Source organism: Sitophilus oryzae, unplaced genomic scaffold (genome assembly GCF_002938485.1).
Source record: "Sitophilus oryzae breed Bouriz unplaced genomic scaffold, Soryzae_2.0 scaffold_179_pilon_pilon, whole genome shotgun sequence".
NCBI lineage: Eukaryota > Metazoa > Arthropoda > Insecta > Coleoptera > Curculionidae > Sitophilus > Sitophilus oryzae.
Window position 1 is genome coordinate 4,681,650 of NW_022146501.1, and position 13,266 is coordinate 4,694,915.

General features: G+C 30.9%; 1 protein-coding gene and 1 long non-coding RNA gene across 2 annotated transcripts in view; both read left to right on the plus strand.

The window, feature by feature from the left end:
- LOC115882709 (putative serine protease K12H4.7) overlaps nt 1–13,266 on the plus strand; it is a gene marked incomplete in the record, with an annotated part of 747,005 nt that overhangs the window by 358,493 nt on the left and 375,246 nt on the right.
- Nucleotides 1–13,266, plus strand: part of LOC115882716 — a 48,758-nt gene that overhangs the window by 12,879 nt on the left and 22,613 nt on the right. The window contains exon 5 of the long non-coding RNA XR_004050231.1: nt 12,688–12,824. This is a non-coding gene — a long non-coding RNA (uncharacterized LOC115882716). The remainder of the gene's footprint in view (nt 1–12,687; nt 12,825–13,266) is intronic.

The window sequence follows — 13,266 nt, forward strand, 5'->3', positions numbered from 1 at the left end:
ACTATATTTTTTCATATGACACAACACTGATGGAGGCTATAATGTTAGCCGAACCGTTTTTTTACAAACCAAATAAAAATAATGAAAAACCAAATGAAAATCATAGCAGCGTTTTCCCGAACCTAAAATTCCCAAATAAATCAAAAAAATTTAGAATATTTAGAATCAAAGGTTCAAGAATACTCAAATTTTCCAAGATTGTAAAAATTCTTGTTAATTATTTTATGTACAGTTATTTAGGGAATGTCATCGATGTCATTTCCAAGCCAACTAGACGCCGATTTTTTTCGATGATACGGTATACCTCTACGTAAATGTAAATAACATTAGGACTAATTAAAACAAAGAAATAAGGAATTTCTTAGTAATTTTAGTAACGCCTTTATTAATTAAAACTGTAAATTTTGAAATTGCAAGATATACCAATTTTATTGTTATTTTATTCATATTGTATTCAGCCATCACTTAAATCATTTGATATTAATTTCGGTATTATAAATAATCAATACTATTCATTAAAATAAAGGGTGAACAAATCATATGTAGCAGCTTTAACATACATTCATATATTATCAATTTTAATAAACACATGTCAAGATTTTTAAACTGTATCGTTCTTGTCTTTAGTCAAAATCTTTTTAAAATTTGAACTCAAAATAATAATCTTTTTTCATGATCTCTAATACACATATTCTTTATTTTCCCTAGATCATATTACCCTACTTACGTGTTTGAATCCTCATCGAAGCTGAACCAGCAACACTTGGAGTGGAGATTCCACAATATGAATAAAATAAACATAATTGTTCAGTTTTCATTAATACCGTTATTTAGGGAATGTCATCGATGTTCATTTCAAGCCAGCTAGACGCCGATTTTTTCGATACGGTATAATTCTTACGTAAATGTAAATAACATTAGACCAAAACAAAAGAAATATGAATTTCTTAGTATTTTTTAGTAACGCCTTTATTCTTAAAACTTAATTTTGTATTGCAAATATACCAATTTTATTGTTATTTTATTCATATTGTATTCAGCTTCATCACTTAAATATTTGATATTAATTTGGTATTATAAATAATCCAATACTATTCATTAAAAATTACTGAACAAATATATGTTATGCTTAACATACATTATATATTATCAAACAAAAACACATTCAATAACTACTTAAACTGTATCAGTCTTGTCTTTACAAAAATCTTTTTAAAATTTGAACTCAAAATAATAATCTTTTCATGATCTCCTTTTACATATTCTTTTATTTTCTAAGATCATATACCTACTTGCGTGTTTGAATCTATCGAAGCTGAACCAGCAACACTTGGAGTGCATAATGCAGCATATGTTTACAATACAAATAATGGTCCAGTTTTTACATTAATGCCATCATCATGGGAGGGGAATATTATTTTTAAATTTATTGAAAAGATATTTTCAATAAAATTCTCTTGATTTATAACTCGTACCCACTTTTCTTGCTCTTCCGACACTTTAGGTATGCCTAGTATAATAACTATCCTTAGTAAACTATCTTTTTCCACCCAGGAACACAACAAACATGAGGCATAGCACCAAAAACACACTCCACTTAAGCTTTATTGATGAATTGTTAGAGTCTTGTAAAAACACACACAAAATCACGATAAGTAAAAAATGTATGGGCACTTTTAGGGTTAAATCATTTGTTTACACAACGTGTAATTTTTAAAATTTCTGTCATATGAAACCGAGGTGACCATATATCTGGTAATAGTTTATGTCACTTCAACACCAAAATAATTAGTTTTTGCACTACAATAATAAATCAATATAAAAATCAAAGAGTTAAAACCAAAAATCAACCTGTTTATGTTATGTAAACTGTTATGCACTTTATAATCATCTGCTGATGATGCTAACATGGTTAGCGAAACGCGCGTCCAGTGTAAAAGTAAAAGTGTTTTGGTGTATTGTGGTGATTTAGTGTTTTTATTTTGCTGTGTAACACCAAAGGTTCCAACCCTCAACTGTAATAGCCTAGAAAATGCAGTTTGACACACGGAAAAATTGATCTAAAATTGGCGTTTTGCACACACTGACATGTGTCATTTTGCACACGACATGTGCCAATTTTAACATTTTTAACCTCCAATGTTTATCTGAAACGTCAAACGCACCGCAGCCATCAGAAAAGTGTTATCATTACATCGCAAATTATTTCACAAAACTGGCAAAAACTGAGAGAGTCTGCTGCTAATTTGTAGTCGTAGAAAAATAGCGTAAAAAACTCATTCGCAAACCTCTTTGTACATGTCGTTTTCGAACCTCGTTGTTTAATATACTAATGTCAAACGCTTGACATATTTTTGTTTAAGTTTTCTGTTGATTTGCTAAAGGTATCAGATTGAATTAATTCATTCAATTTTAGTTCAAAAGTAACTTAAGCATGCAAGTTTATATTTTTATAAAAAATTGTGTAGGTAGTGTACATTCAGTTTAATTGAACTTTTTTACTTAATGCATCAATAATAATTGCAGAATTCTATTTTCAGATCTTTAATTATATGTTTTTAAAATTGCTGGTTTTTACTGAGTGATTTCACACATTTATTAACACGATATAAAAAATTAATTGAACCAACCAATTGTTACAATTTCACACGTGTTTTTTGAATAAATATTTTTAATCAACTGTATTTTTCTAAGAATTAAACAGATTACATTTATTTTATATGTTAAATATAAATGATATACAGGTTGTTAACTCGACAGTTACTTATAGGGGAACAGAATGGCAACACTGCCTATTGAGAATGCATGCACTTATAGGGTTTTCTGCCGACTCGTCCCGTCGCGTCGTCTATCGACGAGCGGGCAGATGTTGCCATATTTCAACCATAAATCTCTTGCCGTGAGTAATAAACAAATTAACAATCTGTATATATTTTTTTTCAAATAGGTACGGCTCTGAATTTATCATTGCTGGTTTGGTTTGATGTATAAAAGTTACAGTTGAGGGTTGGAACCTTTGGTGTTACACAGCAAAATAAAAACACTAAATCACCACAATACACCAAAACACTTTTACTTTTACACTGGACGCGCGTCCAGTGTTTTTATTTTGCTATAAAAGTTATTCGAAAAAATCTTACTGATGAAATTTTCTATAAGAACTGAATTGTTAGAAAAAGTCAGAAAGTATGTATATATTTTTAGTATGATCTTTTCAAAAATATATTTTTCTCTTCTTCTTGTAGGTACCTTCAAGTATGAGAAAACATAAAATCGTTTTGGAAAAAAACTAGACAAACAAAACGCACCAATAAAATCGGTTTTAATTTTTTTTTTTAAAATCGGTTGCCTTGGTACACAAATAACTATTATTGGATCTTTTTAAAGCTCGTCACAAAACAATCATTATTTTTGACGACACCGTGCTTATTACTTTATCTAATCCAGTAGGAATCGATTGGTATGCAAGTGGATCCCGGAAAACCGGGTTAAAGCGTTGGAAATCGAATTTTCGATCTGATACAGCGGTTCAAGTGATTCCCCCTAATTTGTTCGGATCCAATTGACTGCATAGAGCGCCCGAACCGGGTAAGCTTTGTTTTCAAATAAAATGCCGTCGAGCAGGTTTTATTTAAATTTCAAATTCGTGTAATATCTTCAATTATTAGTTTAAATTTAGGCGGAAACTTGCAGCTTAAGGGGTTTACTTCTTATTAAGAAAGTAATAAGCCTTTGAGCTAAAATATTGCTATAATTTGCTATAAAATAAGCTAAATGAGCTAAATGACCAATCCCAGAAAATTGGCCTTAAAATGAACTTGAAGAAGACCAAGATAATGAGCAACAATATCCATAACATTACCGTAGACAACGTTATTATTGAAAACGTAGACCATTATATATATTTAGGTCATAAAATCAAGCTGGGCAAGGAAAACCAACATACGGAGATCAAACGCAGGGTAGCATTTGGAAATATGAGCGATATTTTCAAGGATAAAAAGGTGCCCATGAACCTAAAGAAAAAGGCTTACGACAGCTGCATTCTACCTGTGCTTACGTATGGCTTAGAGACTATGGAAATTACCCGAAAAACAGCAGAACAACTACGAGTAGCACAAAGAGCCATGGAAAGAATCATGTTGGGAGTCACCATTAGGGAAAAAATACGGAATACCCACATACGTCAAAAAACAAAATTAATAGATGTCGTGAAAAGAGTGGCAATGGATAGGACATGTGGCAAGACAGGATCCAGACCGATGGCCCCAAAAAGCAATCCTATGGAGACCTAGGGGAACAACAAGAAGTGTGGGCCGACCAAAAAGAGATGGGTCGATGACGTCAGGGCAGTGGCGGGAAGACAATGGATAAAATTGGCTAGAGATCGCGAAGCATGGAAAAACCTAGAAGAGGCCTATATCCAACACTGGATGGAACCAGGCTGAGAAAGAAGAAGAAGAAGAAAGAAGAAGCCTTTGTTAGATGCATGCCGATTAATAATATAGGGATACAGGGTGAGTTTCCTACGATGTTCTCTATTGGTATCTCGGAAACTACTGGAGATAGAGAGTCGGTTAAATGGGAAAAGAATTGCAGTTTTGTGGGGTCATAAATATGCCTTTCGGATTTTTGAAAAAGTTTATGGTTTATTAGATATTTCGAAAAAAAACTAATTTTGGCAATTTTAAAACTTGTCCCTAATTCCATTATAAGCTATTTTAGACAAAAAGTTTTCAGATAAAAGTTGGAGATAATCACATACCTAATGAGTTTGTGTTTTTTGATTTTTTCTAAAGTCTGTCATTTTTGACATATAACACAAGCATATGTTTTGGCATACCATAGCTGGCCATAACTTCATAAAAATCGCCATTTTTTAAGCTTTTATTTTTGTTTATTTCGAAAAATTACTGAGTTATAGCCAATTCTTATTTTTCTTGACTAATTTCACTTAGTTGGTATGTAATTCTTATTTTGTTATGATTTATAACTTATAAAAAAAAACAGGATATATTATTAAACGGTTCTTTACAATTTACATTACGCAAACTAAAACTTATAAAAATGATATCACTACCCCATACACTTTAATTTATTTTAGAAAATGTTCTCACGAGTGCCTTTCTTAATAATTAAGAGAGGAGGCCCGTCCACCTCTTCCGATCCCTGAGTTTGCATAAATATGATATAAATAATTTTATCATTTCTTTAATTATGGGGGGAGGGGGAGGTGTCATAATGAAAGTCATGTCTTGAAAACCGTTCTCTAAAAAACGTAAGTAACGCTAACCGGTCAACGTATCCTCGAAAATGTATGGCCAAGAAAAGTTGAACCAATAATCCTACACGCTTTTCTTCATTTAAAAAATCATATTTACAATTTTTGTTTATTTTCATTTACAAAGTTTGGATGTGACAGTTTTGCATTTCTGAAGACAACGACGACTGAACTTGTTTCCATGGCTAAGTCAAATTGTTTTAAAATGATAAGAATTGGCTATAACCACAGAATATCTAGCTACGCAACAGAAAAATACTCGAAATGAAAGAGCTAAAATTGCACAAATAGTATACTAGATGGCGCGACAATATCATAATCAGAATATAATTAGAAATTTTGAACTTTCGGTTTTGGATCGACGGCTCGTCGACGGCCTTATAGCTCGGCTAAATATGCACAGTTGCCAGATTCAAAAAGACTTGAATTGGCATCCCATTCTTTTTATTGTGTATAATGCAGTATGTGTTTCTTTTCTATTCTTCTTTTCTGTCAGATACACTTATATTAATTATTCCTTTGGCTATTAAAATAGTTTTAAGTATATTATTACAAAACATATACATTTTTAATATACACTACTTTATAATGTTAACTAAGAAAATACCTTTAATGACCTTTAAAATTAATAATATACATGGCGATTGATAGTGATATTTATTAATGCTGGAACGTTAGTAATGAAATATAAGTTTAATAATAATGGAAATAATTTGTTAAAATGCGGTACAAAAAATGTTAACTGACTAAAAAATACTATAATAACAAATTTCTTCCGTTTGCCACGTTATTTATATAGACCTAGGTAGATTTTAAAAAGTGACCCAGGTACAATTAATAATATATTAGTTCGGCATAAAAGTTGCTGTCACGACATCGAACAATAAATTAAAATTCGTAAAATAAATTAAAATTATTAATTAAACAAATACTATATTATGGTACCACTCGATATGCTTTAAGGGACCATAATCTTGCAATGTCACCGAAGATCCGTAGTATACCAAATTTAAGAACAATCGAACACCATGAAATGGTATCGTAATATGGTACTATATTAAGGTACCACTTTATATACATCATAGTTCAATCATATTACAATGTAACCGAAGATACGTAGTATACCAAGTTTGAGCCCAATCGAACGCCAGGAAATGGTATTGTAATATGGTACTATATTAAGGTACCACTTTATATGCATCATAGTATCATCATATTACAATGCCACCGAAAATACGTAGTATCCCAAGTTTAAGCCCAATCGAACGCCATGTACGTAATATAGTACTATATTATGGTACCAGTTGATATGCTTCATGGTACCATAATAATGCAGTGTCATCAAAAATACGCAAGTATATCAAATATGAGCTCAATCGAACGCCAGGAAATGGTATTGAAATATGGTACTATATTAAGGTACCACTTTATATGCATCATAGTACCATCATATTACAATGTAACCGAAGATACGTAGTATAACAAGTTTAAGCCCAATCGAACGCCAGGAAATGGTATCGTAATATGGTACTATATTATGGTAACTCTTATTATGCTCCATGGTACCATCATATTACAATATCACCGAAAATACGTAGTATACCAAGTTTAAGCCCTAATGCCGCCATGTACCTAATATTGCTATGTCATCATATATGGCACTATAGAAGGTACCACTTTATATGCTCCATGGTACCATGATATTACAATGTCACTGAAAATATAGTATACCAAGTTTAAGCCCAATCGAACGCCATGTATCGTAATATAGTATTATGGTATCACTTGATATGCTTCTGAAAAAAACGGCGTCCAGTTGGCTGGAAAAGGACGATTGATGACATTTCCCATATAAATTTATGTATAAAATGACAGCGATATTCATTTCATCCCTATCGCTAACGCCGTTTTTTCCAGATTATACGATATGAACTTGGTATGAACACAATCGAACGTTAGGAAGTGGTATCATAATAGCAGAACAATACTTATTATATTGTCGCCGAATTACAATGAAAATTCAGGATTCAATTATACAATCAAACGTCAGGAAGTGATTGTAATTTAGCTCATAAGATTTAATTCCAACTAACATGGCAAACTGAAAAAAATAGCTGTGATCTATTTTAATATGTTTAAATGATGTAGCAAATTTGAAGGTAGGCTTTATCAGGAAGTATTACGATATGAATTACAATGAGCAACACTGCACAAAAATTCTTTTTTAAATTTTGTTTGTAGAAAACTGTTTTCTTTTAAATTTATTGCCCTCTATTATGTAGTAGCAAAACTACCACATCAAAATATCTGATTTGGAGACAGGCTTTTAAAGCCTGTCTCCTTTGCTACCTACAATTTTATACATGTAACGAGGCTTCTGTTGCGTAGCTAGATATTCTGTGCTATAACTCAGTAATTTTTCGAAAAAAAAAACATATTATAGCTTATATCGCTTTAATGCTTAAAAAACGGCGCTTTTATGATTTCATGGCCAACTATGGTTTGCATTTAAAAAAACATATGTTTGTGTCATATGTCAAGGCTTTAGAAAAAAAAACGGGGGACGCAATCTCATTAAGGATGTGAGTATCTACAACTATTATCTGAAAACTTTTTATCTAAAATAGATTATAATAGAATTAGAGATAATTTTTGAAATAGCCAAATTTTGTTTTTTTCGAGATATCTAGTAAGCCATGAACTTTTTCAGAAATCTGAAAGGCGCATATTTATGATCTCACAAAACTGCAATTTGTTCCCCATTTAACCAACTCTCTATATCCAGTAGTTTCCGAGAACCCCATAGAGAACATCGTAGAAAACTCACCCTGTATAATCTTCAAACGTTTAAGTACGGAGCATTCAAAGAGAGGATTTAGATAGTTTGCGTACTGTATTAGAAGATTTTAGGATTAATGATTGATACTGATGCTAAAACAAATTATCAATCGAAAATATTTATTAGAAAAATTTTTCTATATCTATATGGTATTGTTACGGATTCCGTGGGTCCACTATTTAAACTCACGATAAAATACTTAACGAATTTATTTGTTTCACTCTGTACACACAACTTATACTATTTACAACACAACTTATGCAACTACTATTACTCTAACGGTATTTCGCGGTATTATCAAACTTCAGACTATCTTCAGACTGGTCCAACTGTCAAAGCGCAGGCCTTATATACCCCCTGGCGATGGTTTCTGGAATTTTCTAAAGAATTCTGTAATTTTCTTTTACTTTCTGTCGAATTCGCCAGGTTCCTCAATGCACGTGGCGGTTATGCAACCAGTAATACACCTTGACCTTAACAGTATCTATATGGTACACACCCTGTATTCTCCGAATCTAAGCATTTTAGGACATACATTTATACCAACTTTTTACTTATTTTTATCTGCAGAATATGCTGCCGAAGTTTCCGGAATACAGTTCGAACCACCCTGTATAATTAACCATTCCAATAAAGGAGGATATTATTATTAAGAGAACAATAGAATTCGGTAATTCTACGTAATTGGGAATCTTAAACGTCTATCAATATCATACATAGTAAAGAAAGACAGTATGACCTTTTCTATATTTTATATAAGTATCATCGCAAAGAAACAAGAATGCAGAGTTTCTTTTAGTATTATTTAAAAAGTGATCATAAAAACGATTTAATATGCTTGTATTTGAGAAATGCAACAGCTCGAAATTGCATATTGAATACCTAGACGTAGAAGCAAGGTTAAATGTTAAGAAACATTAAAATATTTTTCCCAAAGCAGTATTAACTAAAGAAAAAAAAGCACTAATGAGATTTTTTCAGGAAGTTGTACACAGTAATACATCCATACTATCTTACTAATTTTATATTATATCTTTTAAGAAAATCTCTGCTTGAATCTGTTTGACCTCGTATAATTAACGATATTTCTTTTTAAATAAGATAGAATAGATAGTTCTTTAATACATTATTTTATAATACTAATATAGATATACTTATGTAAACTATTAATATCATAATATATTTTCTTTATTGCGATTAGCAATGCTTGTGTCAATTACTGCAAGGAGAAAAAGTTATAAATAACTTCATTTAAGGAAAACTATGAATAAGGCATGTGGCCTTATCAAGATCAAAGAACAATTTAATTAGAGCGGTGTTCCCTTGCTACCTGTTCGTTCATACTTTTAATACTGGTTAATACCGGTTTAATTATTTCTTTCGTTTAGTTTTTCATACGATTATGACAAGCAAAAACCATACTATAATAAAAAAAAGTAAACATAATTTATTTTACAAGGTATTTTTTTATATTTTATACTGATTACAGAGATTTCTTAGGAAGATAATAGTAAATTGTTTTTATTAGGAGAAAAATGATACTTCTTGTGGGGAGGCTGTACGTTTGGCTTGGGTTGGTTACAGACATACAGCCGAGGCACAAAAAGTCATTTTTACTCCGAATAGAACATGCAATTTTTTTTCAAACGCCACAAATAATTTTTTAAACAATTTCAAACGTTCGAAATAATATAAAAATATTTAACTTTCTTCAAAATTTTAAAAAATATTTAGTTGCTTAACACTCTTTTAATGCAGTATTTTTATTTTTTAGGTAGTTTGTATTAATTTAGTATTTATATGATGCTGTGTCTCATTTTTTTTTCATCTGCTCGGTGAAAGTCAATCTAGGTATTTTAGAGAAAACGCGCAAATTTATGAAATAAAAAGATGTTATTATAATAAATATTAATCACACTTGACTGAAACTAATTATTTCTTTTAATTAATCTCTGTATATAATATCTGGTCTATAGGTATAATTTTCGTTGAAGGTCTCTAGAATAGAAACGGTTAATTCAGAATTCCATTGATTGTTGAAAAAAAAGTTTTGCACATATTTGAATTATACTATTAAAATTGAACAAGTTGTGCAATCTAAATATTATAATTTTGTTATGCTAATACGTATCTTGGTTTGTATCCATGTATAAATTAAATTTGTAAATATGACCATTGTGTAATCACGATTCTTAATCAACCCTCAACTATAATCACGATTCTGCTTAAACTGCTTGACGTTTAAAGCTGACTTTTGGCAAACGGATTGACTGTGGGGTGTAGAGGTTCGATAAGGAAGGGTTTCTCGAATCTCAAATTCCAAGAGGGTGAAAACGCTCCTCAAATATTACAATATTTGTTATTTAAAAAACGGTTAGTCTTTCGGGAAAACGCTTAGACAAGAAAATTTATTTGGTTTTTTTACATATTTTGAAATTTCTTAAAAAATCATACAGGGTGTTCAAAAAAGTTGGCTAATTTCTTAACCACGATTCTGCCTAAACTGCTTGACGTAAAAAGCTTATTTTTGGCAAACGGATTTTTCGAAAATCAAATTTCAACGAGATGATAGTTGAAAGTTTTTGTAGCTTTTAAACAACTTTCTAGTAATTACTAGTGTTTACTGTAAAGAAAACTATTTACAGTATTTTTTTAACTATCTACGATGGTTCGCCAGTGCATAGTTTATAAAAAGGTGCACTATCTAACCCGGAATTGATAATTCGACGGTAAGTGTCAGTACGTTTTTTTACCTTTAGCCATGCTTACAGTAGCGTATTTAGATACTTTTAGTTATAAGTAGATTATTACAAAAATACGTATATTTTCTTATTCGTTGGCGCTTAAGTTACCGTCAGTTAGACCTCAGGCAAAACTAGTTATAATGGAAAATTGGTCTGAGGCAATCCCAATCAATCTATACTAATATATAAAATCCTTAAGTGACTGACATACTGATTAATCACGATCAAAATCACGATCCTCAAACCACTCAACGTAAGAAGCTCAATTTTGGCATACAGGTTGATTCTAGGGTGTAGAGGTTCGATAAGAAGGGATTTTTCGAAATTCCAGTTCCGAGAGGGTGAAACCAACCCTCAAATATTACAATATTTTTTATTTAAAAAACGGCCAAGTTTCCGAAAAAATGCTTAAATACGTATATTTTATTTTGTTTTTTTACATATTTTAAGATTTTTAAAAAATGTATACAGGGTGTTTCGAAAAATCTGGTCATTGATTGATCACGATCCTGCTTAAAGCCCTTGACGTAAAAAGTTGATTTATGGAAAACGGATTGACTTTAGGGTGTAGAGGTTCTATAAGAAGGGATTTTCAACAACCAAATCAAATCAAACTCAAATATTACAATATTGTTTATTTAAAAAACGGCCAAGTTTCCGAAAAAACGCTTAAACACGTATATTTTATTTTGTTTTTTTACATATTTTAAGATTTTTAAAAAATGTATACAGGGTGTTTCGAAAAATCTGGTCATTGATTAATCACGATCCTGCTTAAAGCGCTTGACGTAAAAAGCTGATTTATGGAAAACAGATTGACCATAGGGTGTAGAGGTTAAACTCGAATTCTAAGGGGGTGAAACTACCCCTCAAATATTAAAATAATTTTTATTTAAAACCAGTGAGTTTTTCAGAAAAACTCTTAAACACGTTTATTTTATTTTGTTGTTTTACATATTTTAAGATTTTTTATAAATTTATACAAGGTGTTTCATAAAATATGACCATTGTGTAATCACGATTCTTAATCAACACTCAACTATAATCACGATTCTGCTTAAACTGCTTGACGTTTAAAGCTGATTTTTGGCAAACGGATTGACTGTGGGGCGTAGATGCTCGATAAGGAGGGGTTTCTCGAATCTCAAATTCCAAGAGGGTGAAAACGCCCCTCAAATATTACAATATTTGTTATTTAAAAAACGGTTAGTCTTTCGGGAAAACGCTTGGACAAGAAAATTTATTTGGTTTTTTTACATATTTTGAAATTTCTTAAAAAATCATACAGGGTGTTCAAAAAAGTTGGCTAATTTCTTAACCACGATTCTGCCTAAACTGCTTGACGTAAAAAGCTTATTTTTGGCAAACGGATTTTTCGAAAGTCAAATTTCAACGAGATCAAACTACCCCTCAAATATTACCAAGTTATATAATAATATCGCCATATTGTTTTTTCTCATGCTGACATAAATGTGAGAAAATTTTATCCAGTTTGTATGTTAATGGAAATTCTTGCTTTGCTTTATCATCACCATTACAAATGACTAATTCGACGCGAACGAAGTCGCGGGTACACGCTAGTTTTTAATAAAATTCATCAATTTATAAAAAAACATCATGCCACTGATAGAGCCAAATGACAGAAAACGTGAAACTCAACCGTGTTGTCATATTTAAGTACCTACCCATTTCTTTTTAACTCTCATAAATGTGTCAAACCATGTAGACAAGTATCAAACCATTTAGATGTCTTTGAGTAAATTCACCAGTAATTAGAGCACTTCTACGAATTTTAATTTGATTATATTTTTTTTTCTTTGTAGGGGCTACTGGAAATAAAGAATAATTTAACCATAACATAGGAACAACGGAACCTACTTTGAAAAGTTTCCTCTACATCTGAATTACGATGCTTTTTCTCTGGATTTAATTTCCCTTTTAGTACAATAAAATATTTTAGGTAAGTATCTGGTGTAAGGTACTATAAAAGTTTCAGTAGGTATTTAACTATAACAAACTTTTTAAGATAATATAAATTTTATATTTTATACTCACATATAAACTTAAGTTTTATATGACACAGACGAAATAAAAGGAAAAGACAGAAGAGATAAAAGTTACATATTTAAACAAAAAGAGATGACTAGTTTTGGTAGTTTACAGTTACTTTAACATTTATCTGTGTATACAGGGTGGTCCAAACTGTATTCCGGAAGCTTCGGCAGATAAAATAAGTAAAAAAGTTCGTATAAATGTGTGTCCTAAAATGTTTAGTTTTGGAGATACAGGTTGTAGAAATTTCATTTTTATTTCGATTTTTTTCAAATAATTTCTGAAGTAACGTCAATATTTGGATGAAAATAGGTGTCTGGGAGTTTTTTGACATGAGAAATTTGATTTTC